The sequence below is a fragment of the Typopeltis vanoorti genome, chromosome 8 (assembly GCF_054136105.1).
Source record: "Typopeltis vanoorti isolate ZY-2024b chromosome 8, IOZ_Tvanoo_1.0, whole genome shotgun sequence".
Classification (NCBI taxonomy): domain Eukaryota; kingdom Metazoa; phylum Arthropoda; class Arachnida; order Uropygi; family Thelyphonidae; genus Typopeltis; species Typopeltis vanoorti.
This window is the reverse complement of record NC_143556.1, coordinates 16,342,891-16,364,826: the sequence shown is the minus strand read 5'-3', so window position 1 is coordinate 16,364,826 and position 21,936 is coordinate 16,342,891. Positions and strand designations below refer to the sequence as shown.

Here is a 21,936-nt window from a genome sequence, read left to right as displayed (position 1 = left end):
TGCCCGCTTCGTATAAATGAAGGAACTTTTAAAGGCGTCAGCTGATTATTTATTTATTACGTATACCAGAAAAAAATTAATGTGGTTGGTATACATCCGTTCATATCGTTATAGAAGTTTCACATATCATACAAGAAAATACGAATGTTAGATTTGGTACTACGAAAGGAACAACCTGCGTTTCCTTCTTCTTAATATGTTTTCTTTGCTGGGTGAGGGTACCTACTGAAGAGCGGATGTTCGTCGTGGGTTGGACCAATGTTGGCATTTCTATTATATCTTCTGGAAGTGGCATCATATATATGACAGAATTCTTGCATTTTCAGGTAGATCGTTATAGGACCAGCAATAACGCAATCTGCCTCAAAAGATATTGCACCGTGTCCTTTAATTATTCGTATGGATATAAAGTTTCCAAGCAAGTGCAACATACGATATCAGTGGTAATATAGCTCCAGCATATATTGTTTTCGGCCACAGTTTATCCTTGCTGAATTAGTTAATTATTTACTACTTGTAAGCTTTTTTCGGCAGATGTTTTTGATAAAGTTAAATTTGTTATTTATTGTTACGCCCAAGTATTTTATCTCACTGGCCACCTCTAGAACTTTCCCGTATAGGAAGACCGTTATAGGTTGTTTTGATTTTTTACGTGAGACGTGGAGTACTTTAGACTTGGTGCTATGAAAGTAACTTTCTTCGTTGGGGCTGTTTCTAATCGCGTCCCTGAAAAGCTATGACTTTTGTTCCAGTCACGAAATTTCTTTCACTATTGTACGCCCACGGTTCAGAGAACCGTAGCTGGCAGTGTGCCAAGAAAAGTCAATTCATGTTGAAGGTGATAAAAGAATAAGGCGATGTACGAATTCGTCACCAATACTCGAAATCACGTGCTTATACGTAACATGTTCCAATCGTTCATAGTTACCACTTTAAAAATTAGAATTTTCGGAAAAGAAAAGCTAATTTTCCGATCTGTAATAATAAATACCCATCCCGCGAAACGCATCGATTACCCTATTATCGGGATGGATTCGCCGCCTTCTGCCATGAGCAGAAGTGTCGACGGGTTTCGCATCTGTGGTCGAACAGTACTAATAATAACGTTCCAGAATCCTGGTATACAGCAAGAACTGCGACAGCCTCGTTTCACTTCTTTCGCTACGCTTGTGGTTTCAATGTCATGGTTGCTCTTCTGTCTGCAAAATATTTTTTTATAAGATAGCGTAGGTTTATTGGACATTTGTAACCTCTTAATTGTAATTTACGCTTCCGTTTTCGTGTTTGTAATTTTGGACTAATAGATGTATTTGGCTAAGTTCCAACAGTTATCTTTTATACATAGATAAGTATGTATAATAGTTGGGACAAGTGGTTTTTCTCCTACAGTCTCGTATATGATGGCGAACTTGCGGTTGAAGCACCTCAGAACGCTTACTGTATGTCCACAGATGCCAGACCCTTCGACACTTCTACGCATGTCAGAAGAAGGAGAATCCATTCCGATAATAGGGTAATCAATCCGTCTTGTGGGATGAGTTTGTTTATTATTACAGGTTCGGAAAATTAGCTTTTCTTTTATGAACATTATAGTTTTTAAAGTAGTAACTATTTTGCTTGTAATAAGAGTTGGAAAATTTTACGCATAAAGCACGTGATTTCGCGTGTTGGTGACCAATTCGTACATCCTTTATTTTTTTCTTCCCCTCAGCATGAATTGACTATTCTTGGCACATTGCCAGACCGGGTTCTATGAAATGTGGGCGTACAATACATAGTCTGTGCAATGGCAAATTCTCCACAGCATTTTAACACTTTTTCGGTAATTTTATCCTCACCATTGGACCGACTTCAATAATTAGATTTCTCTCATTCGTTTTTTTTTTTTTTTAATTTGTCATGATGAAATTTTGTGTAATCTTTGTATCCCCCCCCCCCCCCACACACACAAAAAGAGGAGCCCTTCGTTGTGTAAGTGTATTGAGTCAATGGCATTGTTAGTACTGATTTCGCTGGGAATATCATATGCAGCATAATTAATCTTGCATTTTTTTTAGATTCATTATGTAGTGAGCCAAGGTCTATCTTTTCTTTGGTTTCGATTAAGATTATTAATACTTTTCATTTTTGTGATTCCGATTTTGAACTTTCTTGGATCTATTTTATATTTTATGATATGTTTGGTTTCTTCGCTGTTTAATTGAGCTTCCAGTTCGACAGTTAATTAAAGCAAGTTCATTTTTTTTCGCTTCTCCTTTGTTTTTATTGTTTGTATTTTCACAATTGCGAACATAGAAGAGTTGAGTTGGTTGATCTAAATTTCCCTGTGCCTGTTTTGTTGGTTGGATTGTTCTTTAAAACACTTTTGTTTCGTTTTTCATTCTGTGCAATACTTTCGTTAGTTCGCTCCCTGCAGTCAGTATATCCTTTTTAAAATCATTTTTTAATTTGCCACTTACTTTGGCAACGTTACAAAATCGAGGACAAAGCTTAAGCAAAATGTACCTACAGATTAGCTGCTTGTTCTTAGAAGTGACATTTCCATTTGTGTGCGTTAGAGGAGGGCTTACAGTTCAATGAAAATTGTTTACGATTAGGATGGTCTATTAAAAACGGTAAGGGGTGCACATCTTTTCTCAAGCAATCGTCTGAATAGGGGGAGTAGAAACATCGCAGTTACCACGTTGGCTGTTCACTGTGAGTTATTTAATGTTCCTGACCGAAATTCTGTTCATCACCTGTGAAAATATCTTTTATATGAGAGACACGTTTTCATGTGTCACAGACTGACAAAAGGTGTCAACCGAGTCATTATAACTTTATATCCATGACCTAAATTTCAACTACTTAAAAGAAAAAAAAAAAAATAACAGTTTGCCAGGAGGCAAGTTCGTTAAATGTTTCATTTGATCTAAGCTGTGGAATTTACATCCCCATTACACATGGAAGGCTGAAGGCTCCTAAAAAAACGTTAAATAAATAAAATAAAATAACAAATAAATTAGCCTGTATTCCAAATGTGCCATTTATACTGTAAAGATGTTTTTGTTTATGGAGACGTAGGGTGGAGCATGTGACCTTTGCTCCTTTCCTGTCGAATAGGCACAAGTATGATGTCAAGTTGTATCCAATGACGCATCGCTTTTATCGGCTGCTGCTGGTGGTGGTGTAATATTCTCCATCTTTAAGTAACTGATGCGATCTTTCAAAGTGTGAAAATAAACATTATCACACTGGTAGGTAAGGAATGTCTTCCGCGATGATTTGCGACGCTTCGATAATTTCAAAAATCCATTTCACTTAGATTACTACTCAGAACTTTATAACAGCAATGCACTCCGAACGTCGGCAAATGTTCTGTTTATAAATTGATTGCGAAGCAACCATAAAAAAATTCCAGATTCTAACAATATTTGATTTAAGAAAAGTGTACTTTGAGAGCTGCACCGTAATTCAGTCAGTATAGATGAAGTTCTTTGGTCGGAGAGACCTGGGTTCGATTCCCGTTGGTGACGTGAGGAAACTTTATCTGGTTACTTTCGACGAAAGGTGAGTTAGTCAGTCTCATACGGAGGTAGGGAATTTTTTCACTCGGAAATGGGTTTCTTGTCCTCCAGAACAGACAAACCGGCCCCTTGAACACACACGACTACAGTCAAATACTTACGGCAAGGAAGGCACAATGGAACAACATTGTGCCTTCCTTGCCATATATAGGTTAGTTTAAGGGGAAGAATCCACTCAATGCCTTTAATTTTCCAAAGGGAGTAGTGGGATAATTTATCCATAACTGACTTGAAAACAAGTGGGTAACTAGTTTCCATCGTTAGCCAATCATGGAATAGTTGGCCAAAGATTATCAGTGATTTTCACTGGCAGCCAGAGAGAAGAGTATTGGAAAAAACTACTGCCATCGCGTCCCTTCCCTAAACGTTATTATCTGAATTAGTGTAAGTTCTATAGTCGAGTTTCTTGAGTTTACTGGATGAAAATCTTGAGCTCCAGGGAGGGGAAAAAAGTCTAATTGTGCATACCAGAGATCCACTAACTCGGGAGCATATTCGAAAAAAGGTTTAGAAAGTTCCTCCAGTCTGTAAATAGAATTGAACTTAGAAAAGTCTTTCTTCAGGCGGCCTAGCGCTCAGGATGCAAGTGTCATTTCCACATGGCTAAACAGGCACTTTGGCTTAAGACATTTAATAAATAAATTATCATCACTATCATTGTTATTATTCCAAGCTGAAAGCTTATCGCGAGAGATCGAACATTACAAGACATTCAGACCAGAATCTTGCCTTCAAGACATTCAGCATTAAAGCAATGCATTCCAATCAATCACCACTCGCCATGCAAAGAATCCTCCTTACTCATATGCTTTTTGTACAGTTTCCAGGGATGACCTCTCGTTCTCCCATCATCCATCACCCTGTGTCCTTCTTACTAACTTTTGTCTCAATCACATCGCCGCTCATCCTCTTCCTCCTCCTACCTACCCAGCTCTGCAGACCACATTCCATTAATCTGTCCTCATATTCAACATTCCATAGTCCCTTAGTTATAGTTATTTGCCTCTACACTCTATCCAATGAGTCCTTATCTCCAATCCATATTTCTCCACAGAAATCCAAATATAGTGTCTTCTACACTTTCTTATCACGATTTGTTAGGGGTTTTCCACATAGCACCACTTTTGCAACTTTTACGATATGTCCCATGAAATTTAGATCCCTAGCCTCCTCTACGTCTTGAAGCAAAGTTTGTCCAATATGATAAACCCCATTCCATCTTTGGTCAAAGTACATAATTTTACACTTAGCAACATTGAAATGACATCCATCCCCGTTCTTCAATCCAAAGCACCAACCTATTCATATCCTCTTGTATTACCACACACCAGCATTCCCTTACATTACTCTTCCTAATTTAGTATCCTCAGCAAACAACTGAATATCTCCTTTCACACCATAAACTATATCGCTGATATATTTAAATTATAAAATAAAATAAAGAAAGAGAAATTTCCTAACACCATTTCTTTCACCAAAGTTTGTAGATGACATTGCGGAATCCATCTTTATTTTCTCTTTTCTCAAGTGGGTTAGCATCTATAAATGGACATGTTATACTACTATCTTATCCTATTCCCTCTCGTCCATCCTAGAACGGGTTGAGTCCCCTCCTAATGAGGGATTACTGACGTATTAATGCAGCTGGTTCGCCGCTCCTCTGCTGCATCCCCTAAGGGCGATATTCATGACTGTAATCCGTGTGTGTTCACTGGGCCGATTTGGCTGCTTGCCGAATGAAAAACCCCAGATAAACTGGGGAGAAAAACCCTGCTGCCCATGCTCAAGACCAGCTAACTTGGCTATGGCTGAGGAAGATCCTTGGGCTCCTCACGTCAATTTACAGTGACAGTAGAAGCACTATAGACGGCATAAAAAACAAGAACAACCATATAGCGTTAATAGAACAGACACGAAATCTAGTTTGGAATCTTACTGTAGCAGGATTGGAAATCAAGTTCTGTTGGTGATCGCGCATACTGGGGTAGCAGGAAACGAGAGAGCGGATCAGCAGGTTAAAGAAGAGGCTAGAAACAAGTTATCAAAAGTACTCGAAATCTGCTATAAAAACACTTGCACTTATTGGAAGAATAATGGAAAACATCAAAAAACGGATTATTATTATTATTATTATTATTATTATTATTATTATTATTATTATTATTATTATTCGTGACACCTCCAAGAAGTCCGAAGACTCATCGCGGGATTTACAACAAAATAGTTCTTGCCAAGTATCGGAAGCATACTCTGGCTGAAAAAAAACACGGCATTTGTTCAGGTTTAACCACGCTACTAACGGGACATGGAAAACTAAGATACTACTTAAACAGATTCCATATCGTGGAATCCCCATTACGAATTTGTAGTCCATACCTTCGACAGACTGTTGACCACAGTTTACGACCGTCAACAACTGGACTCCATCCGAATGCCACTAATACAACACGTCATCACTTCTGGAGACAAGTCTATCTATATGTTCACCAGATAGTGTGTTGAGGAAAACCCATTCTTTTCATTACTTCCCACAGTTTCACACGCTGACACAGTCAAATGCTTTTGAGTAGTCTAAGAAGCACATTACCAGAGGAAGTCTAAATTCTTTATATTTTTCTATGATTTGTCTAAAGCAAAGGATCTGATCTCTGGTGCCCTTACCTCTCCTAAAACCTGCTTGTTCACCTTGGCCTCAATCCTATTTATCATGATCTTCAATAAAATTTTGCTTTCATGAGATACTAAACTAATAATTCTATAGTTGTTGCACGTTCGCATATCTCCTTTCTTATGTAGTGGTACGAAAACAGACGTCTTCCAGTCTCTATCTGTCTCCAAATAATGCGTGTTCAGGACGCTTACTTAAGCCATGATCTTATCTCCCATATCTTTGTAATCAATCTGTGAAACACTCTAATACCTCCATCCCCTGTGGCCTTAATTAACTCTGTTGGGATTTCATCTGCACCTGGGGCCTTATTGCTGTTGAGCTGCTTAACTGCTCGTTCAACTTCATGCCTAAGTGCAGGAGGTTCCAAATCAAAATTTTCCTGGTGAGAGGGCTCCTCCACATTTTCTTTACCCACTCTACTGTACAGTTCCTCATAGTATTCTTTCCATCTGTTTTTGATTTCCATTTCTTCTGTTAACAATGCTCCATTCCTGTCTTTGATGACATTCAATTTGGGCTTAAATTTTGCTTTAAGTCACGAACTAAATAAAACATCCTTTTATAATTGAGTCTCCTTATCTGGAGACAAGTGGCCAGTGTTAAAACAAAGACTTATCCAGAAGCATTACACAGAATTAATTAAATTTGCCAATAAGATCAACTACCAGTCGTTGTAAAGTAACATAAATTACTGATATTGTATGAATTATATAGTGTAAATATATGTATATATAAAAATATAAATATAAATACGGATGTAAAGGTCGGAATATGTATATATAGATGCAAAAATATAAATGCAAATATTGATTTGATGCAAAAATATAAATACTAATATTTTAATATATTTAATTTCATTCGTGTATGATTTTAACTCGTAACTTTATTCCTGGGCTTGAGATATTGCAATAATACCCTGTTGGCAACCGAATAGTCTATGCTATCACGTGATATTAGGCGTCACTAAGCGCAAGTCATTTAAACACGCGTTGTCAGTTAGTGACACTTCCATTTTGTGCTAGATCTTCGCAATAGCAGGTAAGTTAATATTATTGTTGTCCAATACCTATTAATGCGATGTTTTTAAATAACTGCTGTATAGTTATACCACTCTGACGTTTTCTAGTTTTGTATTAACGGCAAAATAGTAATTAGGAGGATTTTCGAAATACTGTATTGAGAAACGTGTACAGGTGGAGTTACCGTAGCTTTGATTAAAATTGAGTTGTTATGAACAGTTGTAGTTGTATTGCATGCAAGTCCGTTAATGTTATTATCACATGGTCAGACATCGCTGTGGAATGAGTCTTTAATCACATAATTTTGAGATTATTATTTTTTATTAAATAATATTACGTACTTCATTATTAATTAATATTAAAGTCTTTATTATTATTCAAGAATATTAAAGATTGTTATTATGTTTACAAATATCTTTTAAATATCTGCTGAGAATCAAAATTATGCGTTAATATTTAAAGAGATAAGTTTAAAGATGTAGAATTTATCTGTAATATATATTCTGTGAAGCTTTTCATATGCAAACAGGCTGAAAGAGCATGATCTCCACACTTTGAGAAATAGGAGATATGATAGAAGATATGTAAGAGACATGCAAGGGAATTTTGCAGTTTATAAGCACCTCCGTAGCGCAATTGGAAGAACGACGGTACATTGTGCCCTTCGATTGGAATAGGCCTAAGTTCGATTCCCGTCGCGACGGGAGGAAACTTTATCTGGACGATTTTCAATCGAAGGTGAGTTAGCCGATCTCATACGGGGGTAGCAGGGTTTTTTCTCCAAGAAACTAGGGTTTTTCATCCCGCATACAGACAAATCGGCCCTTCAGAACACACGCAATTTACAGACATAGAATACCAGTTGTGATGGAGGTGGGCAGTTGATGGAGATGTTTCGTAGTAGAGGTTTGGTATAGTGGTTGAGACAGTTGTAGGTGTCCTCCCGCGATGAGACTTCGGACTCCTTGGAGGTGTCAGGAATAATAATAATAATAAGATGCAAATAAAATTTTGCCGTTCATGGCAGGGAAAGAGCTCGGAGTCATCTTTGGAGCTAAGTAAGGGTGTGGTTAGAAAGCATGTGAGGACCAAGTTCTTTACAGCGTGTGAGTGAATGGAATAAGTTTCCGAATCTTTAATTGGTGAATACTTTCAAGGAGAGAGGTATAATTAACATTTGTGTGACCTACAAATACAAATGTCTTCCCTCAATAAGTCCCTGAATCTCTGGAAGTGCCAGTATAGTAATTAATAATTAATCCATCGTCATGAATTATTTGCAATCATAAAAGTTCTGAAATAAGTGATTCTTCTTTCACAGTAGCGCATCCAGAAGGGGGGAGGGAAGGGGACTTGGCGCCCAAAGAAAAAGGGGGGAAAAAAAACACTAGAAAAATTTCCAAAAATCTTTTCCTAATTAAAATTCATTTTCTTTTTATTTATGTTGTGTCGTGTCTTCTATTTTTACAGATGCTCAATCATAGGTCGTATGCGATGCGTAGTGTGTATTCTCAAATCTACTCAACTCTCCCCCCCCCCTAAGATTAAATCCTGAGTGCGCTACTGCTCTTTCAGAACATCTCTGAATAAGAAAAGCCAGACCTACGTTAATTGAAAATCTTGACGTAATTTGGCCTTGTGGGCATCCTGCTTTAAAAGCTATAACACTGCCGCTACACAACTATATATATATATATATATATAAAAAAAAAAGTTTTTTTCTGAAAAAAAACAAAACCGCCCAGGTATTCAAGGAGTAGTTCAACAGCAAGGGACTTGTTTGTGTGTGTGTGTATACGCGCGCGTAGGGAAAAAAAGACGAATGAAAGCAGCAAACGTATGCTTGTCGTGAGTACAAAGTAATAGGTCGTGTAATGAGTACAAAGTAATAGAAAACACTTAGCAAAATCAATGAGATTGATTTTGCTGAGTGTTTTCATATGCGGTGATAGTATAAGAGTTGCGTGCAATTCTGGTGCGAGTTGAAATGTTTTCAGTTGAGCCAGTAGGTGGTCTCGCATTAATTGTATCCGTTCGCAGTTAGTGGTAATACTGTAAAGGTGAAATAACAGTTATTTATAAGGAGGTCGTCATTAATTAGTTAAGGATGTGTGTGGAATGAAAATTGTGTTCAGAGAGTGTCTAAACGATATCAAAGCATCTTCGTAGGAAATATTTGGCGTCTTAGAAGCTACTCGGGTTTTTAGGTGCTTAGAGGAAAGTGAAGAATCCATGGTGGCCGATTCTGTGTAGTAGCGCCCGTGAAAATATCCATAGAAAAACCAAAATGTAGAAACACGTGCTTGGAGTGAGTTTTGAGAGAGGGTCATCTCTTCACCAATTGTACGCTTCTGGAGAGCATTTGAAATGCATATGGTTAGCGGTTGCACAGGTAAGCGTCCTGAACACGCATTATTTGGAGACAGATTATGAATATAGCCCACACATTACTATCTTGACTGGCGATCTCAGTATTTTATCTCATCTTATTTTTCTTATGAGAAATATGACTGGAGCACTCAAACTGTCACTATGACATGCAAGGAATCGTATAAGAAAGTGTAGATCAGTTACAAAGGGCAGTATCTAGACCTCAATGTGACACCTGATCAAATGCTCTCACTTGTCAACAGCGACCGCACGAATTTCTTCAAAGGTTTCCATGGCTTGTGTTCAAAGATGGTTCAAGTTTTTACTAAAATAGAGCCAAAACACTTCAGTTCGGCGATGTAAAATTACGTAAGCAAAGTGGATATTAGATCGCATTATTTCAAAGCCGAACGTAGAAACTATGAAAGTTTCACAAAGTAAGTTGACCAGAGTGCTCATGGGAATACACTCCCCGACGTTCACGAGTTGCCTTAGTGGGTGGACTATTTAAAAGACACAGGCGTCGCCCAAATGTCTATGTATTCGCATTTCATTAGTCTATTTTGATAAGGTTTCACTGGCCTGACAGCTGTTTCGAGCCGGTTGGTTCTCTTCAGAGACCAACTGAATGCTGGCTCTAATATCCACTTTGCTTACATAATTTTGCATCACTGAAGTGAAGCCTTTTGGTTCTTTATTTTAGTAATTACTTTTACGCACTGACCGACAGTTCGCTTATGAAAAATACACCTCTCCAACATTTCAAATAGCTTAGTACTGAACGAGAGGTTTTGCTCTCTTAAGGTTTCTGCTTGGTCTCTGAAGAGAACCAACCAGTTCGAAACAGCTGTCAGGCCAGTGAAACCTTAACAAAATGGACCAAAAGAAGGCGAATATATGGATGCTTGGGCAAGCGATCATGTTTTCTATAAGGTCCGAGCTAGGGCAACTCGTGAATGCCGGGGAGTGTATTCTCGTAGGCTCTCTGGTTAACTTATTTTACGGAAATTTCATAGTTTCTTTTCGGTTTTGAAATAATGCTGGATCTAATATCCACTTTGCTTACGTAATAATGGTTAAGGTTAGCTAGGAGATCTGTGGAGCGATAACAGTGTAATTGGTGATTTCCAGGTAGGGAAGAAGTGAGGTGCTGATCACCATCTTATTTTGCAGATGATTGAGAAGAGGCAATGGAACTGTTGATGGCTGGCTTATCTCCCTTTTTCTTAGGATGGGGGGAGCGATGAGATGAATAAGCTTGTTTCCATGTACGAAAGATAATAGGAAAATACGACAGTGTGCAAACGGTACAGAATTGATGTTACGTATGGAGCGTATATTTTGAGCACAACTGGGAAAGTATCGGTAGACGATGTGGCGTGTTTGCATCCATGTTATTAAGGATTCTTCTGACGACGTTTGCAAAATATCAGATGAGGTATGCGATGAGCATTCTTGTAATGGTAGGAGGTTAGCCTTGATCGTTTGTATAATAGCGGGAGTAGACCGAGGCCACCAAGTTAGCCTTATTCGCTAAGGTTAGTTGCACTGAAATAGTCAGAAAGGCCACAAGGCTCGACTACTGTTTGAGTAGGAAGCAACGTGTTTTAGTGAGACTTGGATTTTTTAAGTTGCTGTACGCTACAGCATAAGCCAAATGCAAGGCTTTTGTATTTGTCTGGAACCACTTTCAATATGTTTTTTGAAGAATTAAAGCTTGGATAATGATTGAGTTACTAAGTGGCGTTGGGGATCTACATTCTAACAAGGATTATTTGTTATTCCTTCGAAGCACATTCGAATCGCTAGCACTGTCGCGGAGCCATAGGACACAATGTTGCGTGAAAGATACTCCGTAGAACAGAACTTGGACGAAGTTGTGGTTTCAGTTACAAAGAGGAGATCCAACACTGGTAATAAATGTGGGAGGAGAGTTGGTTAAGAAAAGATACAGGACATTGACAAAATGACAAGAATTGTCTTATTTTTGTGGGGTGGACAATTTATATTATCGTTACCCACAGCTCTTATAGATTAATCAGTGGAGTTACAGAAGGGAAGTCAGTCTGAGTTTGAAGTCATTACGCAAAATGCTCTCACTGTTTGAATAATTATGCTGCAGAAAATCAAGCCTTAGTGATAATCAGATCGTGAGTGTTTGATTAAATAAACAGCGAAAGAAGATTGCAAAGTGTAGCAAGGAAATGTTGAAGGCCAGAGCACATTATAGATGGTACTATACGTTTACCATTATCGGATTTGGGTTCGAATTCCTTCTAGGACGCGAAGAACTGTTGCAAAACTTTTCAATTGAAGGTATTTGCCATCGCATAAGGAGATGACATAGTTTTTCATTGCGCAAGAGTCAAACCAGCCAGAAAAACATACTCGATTGAGACTTAATACTTGCCTCATAGTGACAGTTGCTTCAGCCGTAATTTTAAACATCTGACGAATGCACAGGCTGTGGGTTCGCCATCATGGGCTGGAATGTTTCTGAATATCTTTAGATTGTCTATGATTTTCATTACCCGGTGTGAGACCTGAAGTGGATTGAAAAAGTTCACCACCCTGATCAGTGGAGGCCTGAAGTGGATTGAAAATGTTTCACGTCTCTGCTCACTAAAGTAGGGTTTCGGATTATCTAACTTTATCAATCGCGCAGAATACACTGCTGTATCACACGTTTACATTTCGTAGGCGCGATACAATGTGGAAATATGTTGGTATATAATTGGGATTGTGGGTTTCAAAAAATAAATATATTTAGAAATTTTGAAGGCAAAATTTAATTTACATATTTAAAGATATGTAAGATAATTAAAGAATGTTTTTATTAATGGTTGACAGCTTCTCAAAGGAAGTGTCTCAGATTGTATTAATGAAAACAGGGTCGTTATTACAATTCTTATCGCAATTCTTAATAGCTTTACAGTCACGAGTTTTTGCTCCACCAGTTTGATACTTTTACAGGTTAAAAAAAAAAATAGACTGAAAACATCTACGCTTTACGAGCACGAATGCGTCTTTCTCCAACATTTATTATAAAACTAAGTGGGCGTGTAGGACGATCTACGTTTGTTTTTGTATGTATGTAGCGCAGGAAGTTTAATGAAACTGGTTGGATTAGCTCTGATGCAAAGTAAAATTGGCTACGGCAAGCGGCAAAAACATTAGTTATCTGTTTTGTTTTCTTGTTTGCGCTCCCACCTCCTCAGCACTTCGTATTGATTACGACAAGCGTACTGATCAAATTTTTGGTCGATTTTTAGGTTTTTAAAATGATTCAAAATTATACCTTTCATTATATCGCCTGAACTGTCCTGTACAATGTACAACTCCTGGTATGAGGAAATTATTAACTATATATACCCCAATCAATCAATGCGCTCAACATTACCCTGTTCAGCCTTTTCTGGCGAGAGGTATTTTTCGCGAAAATCAACCGAAATTGATACCTTCGTTCACTATAAACAGTGGTTCATCTGATAGCTTAGCTTATCTCTGGTTTCAGATCCGTTTAATGTCATATACGAGGAATTTTTTTTTTTTTATCACTGATACCCACAGTTTACAGATATAGTACACTGGTCTCGCCTTAGTTGCTTCTTCCATAATTCCAAACAATGACAACCACGACATTTGACATACGCGAGATTCCTCATACGATGGAAAGGAGATTGACAAAGTGAGACTTTTTCTGGAAGTCGCCAGTCACGAAGGAAGGCGACATGCACTGTCAGCGAGATGTGAAGAGCATAAATATTGTTTTCCACTTCATGGTGGACTGGTGACAATAACATCGAGGTGACTCACGCAGAAACCAGTCGTCCATGCAAGACGTTCAACTGTTATGCATGCCAACTGCAGATGAACATCTCTTCGGACAGCTTATCTTAAAATAAGAGACAGAAATGATTATTTGATCTGCGTTTTCATTCCATCCACTGTATTCTCTCTCGTCATATATGAACACGCTTAATACGTCGTCAGATTTCTGTCCGATTAAAATTTCAGATCAGAACATCACGCCTCTGAGCTTTCAGATTTATGTCTTCGACTTTCTCAAGTTTCTCAGTTTTCTACCAGGAAATCAGTAGGTTATATCTTATGTGACTCCTGCACGAAAGTTGTGCCCACTAATGTACTACAGACCTGTAGTGTTGTAGGTGTGCTAAGTTACATCTAGAACGCTTTCTCTAGAGAACAAACAACTTTAGAAGTCAAGGCTCAAACGAGCTCATGTGTAGGTTTTACGCAAGTCACTTTCATACACATTACGGATAAGCTCACAAAGCGGTGCCATCACATTTGGCTTCTGAACCAAAGGAGAGATCTTAAACCCGCGATGGCCATGGTCGAATCCCACTTAAAAGAGGAATGTTTTTATGGGATTGTTATGCGTGTGCTTTGGTCCATGACAGTCGACGACGTGAAATCATTGACGCGTTCTTCCTTGTGCTTGCTTGCGTCTCCAAACACAGATTCTCTAAGATCCAGCTAAATAAAGTAACCAATATTCTCAAGGAGCGTTGTGCTCTGTGGTTTAGTTTTATCTAGTCGTATTTTGTCGATGCTCGCCTTCGGACTTCCATTTCTTCTGTACTTTCTGTGGCGGACTTGAGAATGCCTTCTCAAAGGCACGGCTTGGACTTATACGTTTGCTAGATGACACCCGTCTATTATTTCACTTGTGGAACTCTATTACCCTCGTTCCGCGTCCTCATCAGGAATACATAAGGTCAAAATGACTTCAGAGCGAATCGCTGACCTTCATATGCCAAAAAAAAGTATTGCATGTTGCGTAGTCGCATCCATTTTCCTGCAATACGTTTGGTAAGATCGAGTAAGTTACTATTTAAAGAAATAAGTCAAGGTAGAGCCTCTGCTATTAATGGCTCGCAAGAAGTTAAGCAAGTTTAAGCGCGTTAGTAGTTGGAAGGGGTTCAGTGCTGTTGGTCCAAAGACCCTCGATGAGTCTTTGGACTCCCTGGAAGTGTCGCATAATAATTACTATGAAATAGACTTCGCCAATGTCATCGACGATTTTGCTAACAGAAAAGCAAGAAAAATAATATTTTAGAATGTTGAAATGGACGTTTCACTTCAAAACTAAACAGTGTTTTGATTTATTTCCCAGTACGTCGTTTTGACTTTGTATTATTTTTGGTGTTTATTGAGAGGGGTGGCAAACTCAAGGACCGCCCCGGGCGGCAAAAGAGCTCTAGCTACACCACTGATGACACTGTAGATGTCATAATACTAACACCCTATCAAAAAAGAAAAGATAACGTGAAAAAGAAATTATTCCTATTTATTTACAGATACAACGACTCTTGCATTGATAACGAAGAAAGAGCAATAGGCTTGCTTTATGGTAGCGATTGCTTCTCGGTAGCCTAGCCTATACACTAATGAGTAGTTATAAAATTTATTTCATGCTAATTAACTAATTAGCAAGAGTTAATTTTATGCAGTTCTGATTTAACACTGCATCTTTACGTTTCTCTCGACTGCAAATGGCCATGTACGTTCTGTAAGGGTTTGTGTGCGTACGTTTTGATAAAGTTTAACTAATTTTTATAATAGATTGGTGCATATTTTTGTAGTAAATGATAAAATAGACTAGTGTCTACATACATTTTAGGCATTCATGACGTACCTAAATTTTTCTTAAATTTTTTCGATACTTCTAAGCTACGTAAACATCTGCGAGTTTTTTTCAAATTTTAGCAAATCACCTAAAATATTTCCAATATATTTATTTAAAAAAAAAAAAAACGCTAAGTCGAACTGTGTAGTTCAAACCTGCGTTCTTCAACAGTCAGCTGTATATACCTCTAGTATATACTGCTGGAGGAAGCGTTGCAAATAATTGAGCCAGCTCAGATGAATGTAAAGACACTTATCTAGGTCTCTTCATTGATGGAGGCCTGATAGGTAGTTTCGTCGAAATTTAATATATTAAAACTATAATTAGAAAGAAAATAATACTTGACTTAACTAGAAAACTACTAAGACGTAATTGAACGTTAGTGAAGAATGCTACAATGAGTACACTAAAACTCGGAATAATTAACGAAGATTGGGACAGTGAACGAAGGAGGACTGGCCCTCCTCTCTTAAAAAGGAATCTGATGGAATGTCCACGTTGAAATACGCTTGCACTTGGTCACTGGCACAAAAAAGAACAAACTCAGAACGTACCAAAGACCAATGGAAACAAGTATCGATCAACCTTTGTTGGAGGTAATTCTTAATCAATTTTATTTAGAAAAACTCCTCTCACAACTAGCAACACTTACAGCAATTGTGAGGAAAATTCGCAGTAGTATTGCAATATTTGGAAATGAGTTCTCGAGACTGTATTTTAGAATTAACTGCAAAAGTTCAAAAAGGTTCAAAGTTCCCTCTGGGCGGAACCCCCCCCCCTCCCCATCCCTAGCTACGCCTCTGAGTATCATATAAGACCATATTGATGTACAGTAGGTACTGACAGATAGGCGATTCGTCTTCTTGTAAACGGACGGCGTCGACTTACTGTATCGATATTTACAGTACTGTAAATGTATTTTCTCTTAATTAAGATTTTCTTAATAACATTTTATTTTCTCTACTTTACTTTATTGTAAGAATACAGTATATAATACATCCATACAGTGGTGAGCTATGGAAATTTTAACAAAGGGCTCGCATCGTCGAGCATAAAAAAAAAAAAATCCGTATTTCATACAAAAAACTTTTTATTAATACAACTTGTGTACAAATTCCAATCAAGAAGTATGAGAGAACAATCAACCCCTAAAGGTTATCATTTTTAAACAAATATTTCATGATCCAAACATGGAATATTTGCAGACATTCAACTGTGTTAATTTATCTTACATAAGAAAAACATTTTTAACTATCAAAATATAAGAATGAAATATCTTTTATAATCCTTTATAAAATATTTGGTTTATTTTATGCGTTTATTTTATTTTCAAACTTGGGTGCATTCTTTATAGAGGAGTTGAAACCATAATTCCAAATAATGTATACACTGCTGAAGAGACTAATTTTTGTTAGGTTACCGTATGTGTTTGTCGCTTAATGTTTCAATTTTTTTTTTTATTTTGAAAAAATAAAGTAAACAAGAAGCACAAGGGGCTCGCAAATTTGAGAAAAATTTAACAAAGGGCTCGCGCGAGCCCCTTATAGCTCACCACTGCATCCGTACCATACAAAAATGTGTTAATTAACTGTTTGTTATCGGTAAGGATAACAAACAGTTAATTAACAATTAATTAATCAATACCCTTACTTACCGGAAGCCTTACCGGTAAGTAAGGGTATTGTTCAAGGATCAGTTGTTTCTAGTGTATACTATACAGTGTTCCATCGAGTATAAGTTAGATAACAAGAAATTATATACTGTACTTGGTTTATATACTTGTTTGCTTACACTTGGATAAAAGATTCAACGAAGTATATAATTTGTCGGTATCTTTAACTTATAGTACAACCAAGTGGAAAAACATCCAACAAAGTACCATATAGTACATACAGGATACGCTTTTCTTCATGAGGTTACTAAGATAACTCAAATGCGGGTGACTTTGTGCACCACCGGAATATTAACGATTAAACGGAAGTAGAAAAAGAAAAAAAAGAATGTCATAGCATTCTGAATATGTCATGACAGTGTACCTGTAACATCGGTGTTACGTAATTAGCTAGTCCAAATTACTGGTCTAAGGGACAATACTGTCAATCAAAACAACTGCAGAGCAAATGCGGGCGGGGACGCCGAAGTCTAATTCGTCCTCTGGAATCGGGAAGATTCCTTCCCAAACCGTCCGGAATATTTATTGAATGTCTCAGAAATACTTTTTCCGTATAATTGAAAAACTATTTGTTGTATGCATGCTGTAATTTGAGCAGAATTAGAGCTTAGCCATTATTAGCGCATTGGCTAAATATTTCCCTACAATAAGAGCGGTCACATGATCGACGCGCAGGTATTAAGATTTTTGTACCACGTCATGGATCCCAAGTATTGCATTCAGCTGCTGGACGTGTTTGTTTTTAGCAAAACTCTACTCAGAAAAAAAACATTGGGGACATCGTAGATGGATTGAGTTACAGGATTAAAGCTCAAGAATAAATTTCAATGGAGGTAAAAACTGGGCATCTGCGTAATAGAGAGATAATCAGTAAAAAAAAAAAAAAGAGCGGGACTTGCTTTTTGGCAGCCATTGAAGTGAAGGAAGGTGTGGCACATTCTCTACTGTTATTTCTTAAACTGAAGACGTATCTAAAAGGTATCCATTTTTAAAATGATGAACAGAACTCTAATACATACAGAAAATACATTTTTAATAATAATAAATAGCTGACGTTAGTGACTTGACACCTTGAAACATGAAGCTAGCAGTTTGACGTTGTGGCGCTGTTTCTTGAAATTTGAAGAACGGCTGAGAGGGAACATATCTTACGTTTTATAAGATGCTTTTGGTGAAAGGTCGGTAAAATCGAATTGCACAGTTTTACAATTACAGGCGACAAAGTAGAACATCGCAGTCATACACCACACATCGCTTTGGACTCCTGTTTGCATTCTGTTTTGGTCATTTAAATTTGACGGCGAGGACGATTAAAAAAGCTCAATGAAAAAGCTTTCACTGCATGTTACTAAGGAGGATCGAATATTTCATAGGCGAATGCATATTGCGTTGTCAAGATGCTCGTGTTACAACAAAATTGAAATCTGTAGCGGGCATGAATTAAAAATAATTAACGGATTGTGGATTCTTATTTCAGAGAACCGAGAAATAAAAATTTATAATACTTTTTTTATTTTATTTATTCTCCCCTTTACACGGGAGAATAAATTTCTCCCATTTTTTTTTTTTTTAAATATTCATCACTGTCAAATTTATGTACTTTGCTCGAAGTATAGGCAGCAGTACTTGAGTACTATAGATAATTCTCATGAACCAAGGTTTTTTACAGCCTTTTGTTTTACAAGTACTCTTGCTACAATTACGATAAATCTGCATCCCAGTTTTGATTTAAAAATACATCTGTGGAGTAGTAAAATTGAACACTGGAATTTTTTTAAAAAGAACTGTATTAGCTTTCTCTCTCTCCAAATGGAGAAAGAGTAGGCTCCATTGTAATGGTGTTCTTCCTCGTCCCCACTTTCCTGCTGGTGCAGCTGTTTTATCCAATACCACCTTCGGCAAATGTGTCAGAAATTCAATACAAAATGAGGTTGGTTATAGTCAGTGTTGGAGGCACGATAAATTAAATAAATCTTGCCAATATTGTAGTTGAATTTTATTGTTGTCATCACCAAATATGTCTTTATTTATTTTATTTTCATAATGCATATGTCTTTCAGACAACTGTCTTCTGTTTATATTTGCGCAAATGAGATCACACAGCAGACGCACGCAAACAACTTTAGCCAAACGATAATTCGGGTTTATTTTTTTTATTTTATTTTGTGTTCATGTAACAAAAGCATTTGTATTAATGCAGGTGGGAAATGCTAATAATTCGTCATCTTACAGATTAAACTTTTAATTTGTTGGATTCAAAATATAATTTGCAGCGCTGTGCACCGTTTCATGATTATACGTACAAAATAATTTTCGATTTTTACAAGTAAATCTTTGAATTTGAATTTTGTGTGTTTGTTATAGAAATGTCATGATTTAACTTTTATAATTTTAGATTTTCGTTTATAAAATCAGTTCACCGACCGCATAAAGACTTTAATTTTAATTATTTTTAGTTTTAAAATACTTTCGGAATAATCTTAATCTGTTCGAAATGAGCAGATTAAGAGTATTCTTCCGATTTTTCATCTTTTGATTATTCTTCTGATTTTTTATTTAATTTTTTCTTGTCATTTTTGCATTTTATATTTGTTTTTTTGTATGCATTTATTTTCTATTTTGTTACGGAAATCGTTTGATATACTGCAATGAATTTGACTGTTGGGAATGTTATAAGGTTCGCCAATTTTTTTTTTTTTTTTTGGTACTTGCAAGCACTTTACGCTTACAAGTCGACATAACAGAGTTCAATGACTAGTTATTTGGAGTTAAAAAAAAAAAAAAACACTTGTAAATTTACATACAAGTATACTTATTTGTCATAACCTAAGCGCTTAAAATAGAAAATAATTATTGCGTATAAATTATCATTTTTACAGTACTCACACGCTATCTTTTTTGTTTTACTATCATTCCTACTAATTCGGCTATTTCTTTTGACCAATATCAAAATCAGAAGCACGAAGTCAGATACACTATTTTAATCGTATTAAAAATTTGTTTAAACCAATGTATAAAATTTTTTTTTTTTAGTATGAAAATAAACAAGTTAAAATTTAATATCAACAACTCCTAATGTGAATAATATTTTAGTCAACGCAGTGGGGAAAATATTAAAATATTCTATTATAAATTAATTTATATTATAAATAATTATATCATAAATATTATATTGTATGCTATTAATAGTTAACGATCAATATTTACACCTCTCTTTCTCTCGATGAGTCTTTGACTCCTGGAGACTTAATGCAGTAATAATTCTTTTAAAACATTTTATTGTTTCTCATATAAATTTCATACATTACATGAACACAGTTGTGCATAACAGATACTTGTGCGAGTGTCGTACATAATGTTTTTTAATAATTGTTTACAACGCATATTATTATAATATTAATGATTATTACAGATGTTTTTTTTGCATTTTTTACACTTTAATATATAATAACAATGGATATAATTCTATACAGTAAACCCTCGATTTAACGGAATTTCCGGTCCGTATGTCACATGTGAAAATTAACACCTGTTAATTTTAAAATGCTTCTAACCAAGATTTGCTTATAATTAAATTAACAGGTTATTTTTGTTATTAATTTCCTGTTATTTTTAACAATGTTTTGGCAATAGGCCATATGTTGGAAAAACATTAGTCATTTAGCCGACAAAAATGAGTCACCTCTCATAAAACATGTTCGGCGAATGATTTAGGACGTGATCACACCAATCGCGCTGTAATTGGTTCTTTGGTCGGGTGGTGTGACTTTCTGCGGCAGATTTTTATTACACACATTTTCGTAATTTTAGGGAGTTAATTATTAAAAAACAGCAGAATTCAAAAGTTAAAAAAAAAAACTGAGTTTTTTCAAAGCAGGATTAGATAAACTAAGCGCCTCGACATCGAACATTAACATTATCTAAAAGTTAATGTTCGATGTTGAGATTCAGAGCTATTACTGATAAAATTGCAGTATTATTATTATTAGTGACTCCTGCAAGGAGTCCGAAGACTCATCGCGGGAGGACACCTACAACTGTCTCAACCACTACACCGAACCTCTACCACGAATCATCTCCATCAACGCCATCTACCGCCCACCTCCAACACTACCACAACTAGTATTTTTTGTCTGTAAATTGCATGTGTTCTGAAAGGCCGATTTGTCTGTATGCGGGATTAAAAACCCGAGTTTCCGGGAGAAAAAACCCTGCTACTTCCGTATGAGATCGGCTAACTCACCTTCGATTGAAATCGTCCAGATAAAGATTCCCCCCGTCGCGGCGAGAATCGAACTTAGGCCTATTTGCAATCGAAGGGCGCAATGTACCTTTGCTCTTCCAATTGCGCTACGGAGGATTGCTCGTTAATGTTAGATATTTTTGTTTTAAACTCTCGATTTAACGGACACCCTTCCCTATTAGTCCGTTAAATCGAGAGTTTAATTATATATTTTTTGATAATAATATTTTTTTTTCTATTATCATCATACAGAGTATTTACATATGTACAGTTGAGACATATTACATTTTATAATAATAATCGGAATATAATCATCACAATAATAAATACTCCTAATGTGAATACAATGGCTAATATTAATTACACCAAAAGATCTGCAGAACTGCATTTTAGTGTCCTGGGGGAAACTAAAATTTCCCAGGCCGCACGTAACAATAATAATGCACCAGCTATCATGCCTTTGCCAACACGATGGAATTGAACCGTATACAGCGTGGTTTGTTTTCGATATCGTGGCGTTTACTTTTATTATTTTCTTAGCAGTTTAAGTTTCGTGCTGAATCCACGACGTTATAAATATTTTTGAAACATTTACTAAAGATCAATCGTGTCCAATAAAATATAAGTTGGAACATGAAGTGTGCCCACTCGAGTTATTTGATCACCCCACCTGTTATGATTCACCAGCAACAGGGAGGAGGATGCGCAAAGAATTTTTAATGATGCAAACAAAAGATGCCAC

General features: G+C 36.6%; 1 long non-coding RNA gene across 1 annotated transcript in view; it reads left to right on the top strand.

Moving 5' to 3' along the window:
- The first annotated feature begins 7,204 nt into the window (after positions 1-7,204).
- LOC150103759 (uncharacterized) overlaps positions 7,205-21,936 on the top strand; it is a 40,360-nt gene continuing 25,628 nt past the window's right edge. Inside the window, exon 1 of the long non-coding RNA XR_016548707.1 lies at positions 7,205-7,275. This is a non-coding gene — a long non-coding RNA (uncharacterized LOC150103759). The remainder of the gene's footprint in view (positions 7,276-21,936) is intronic.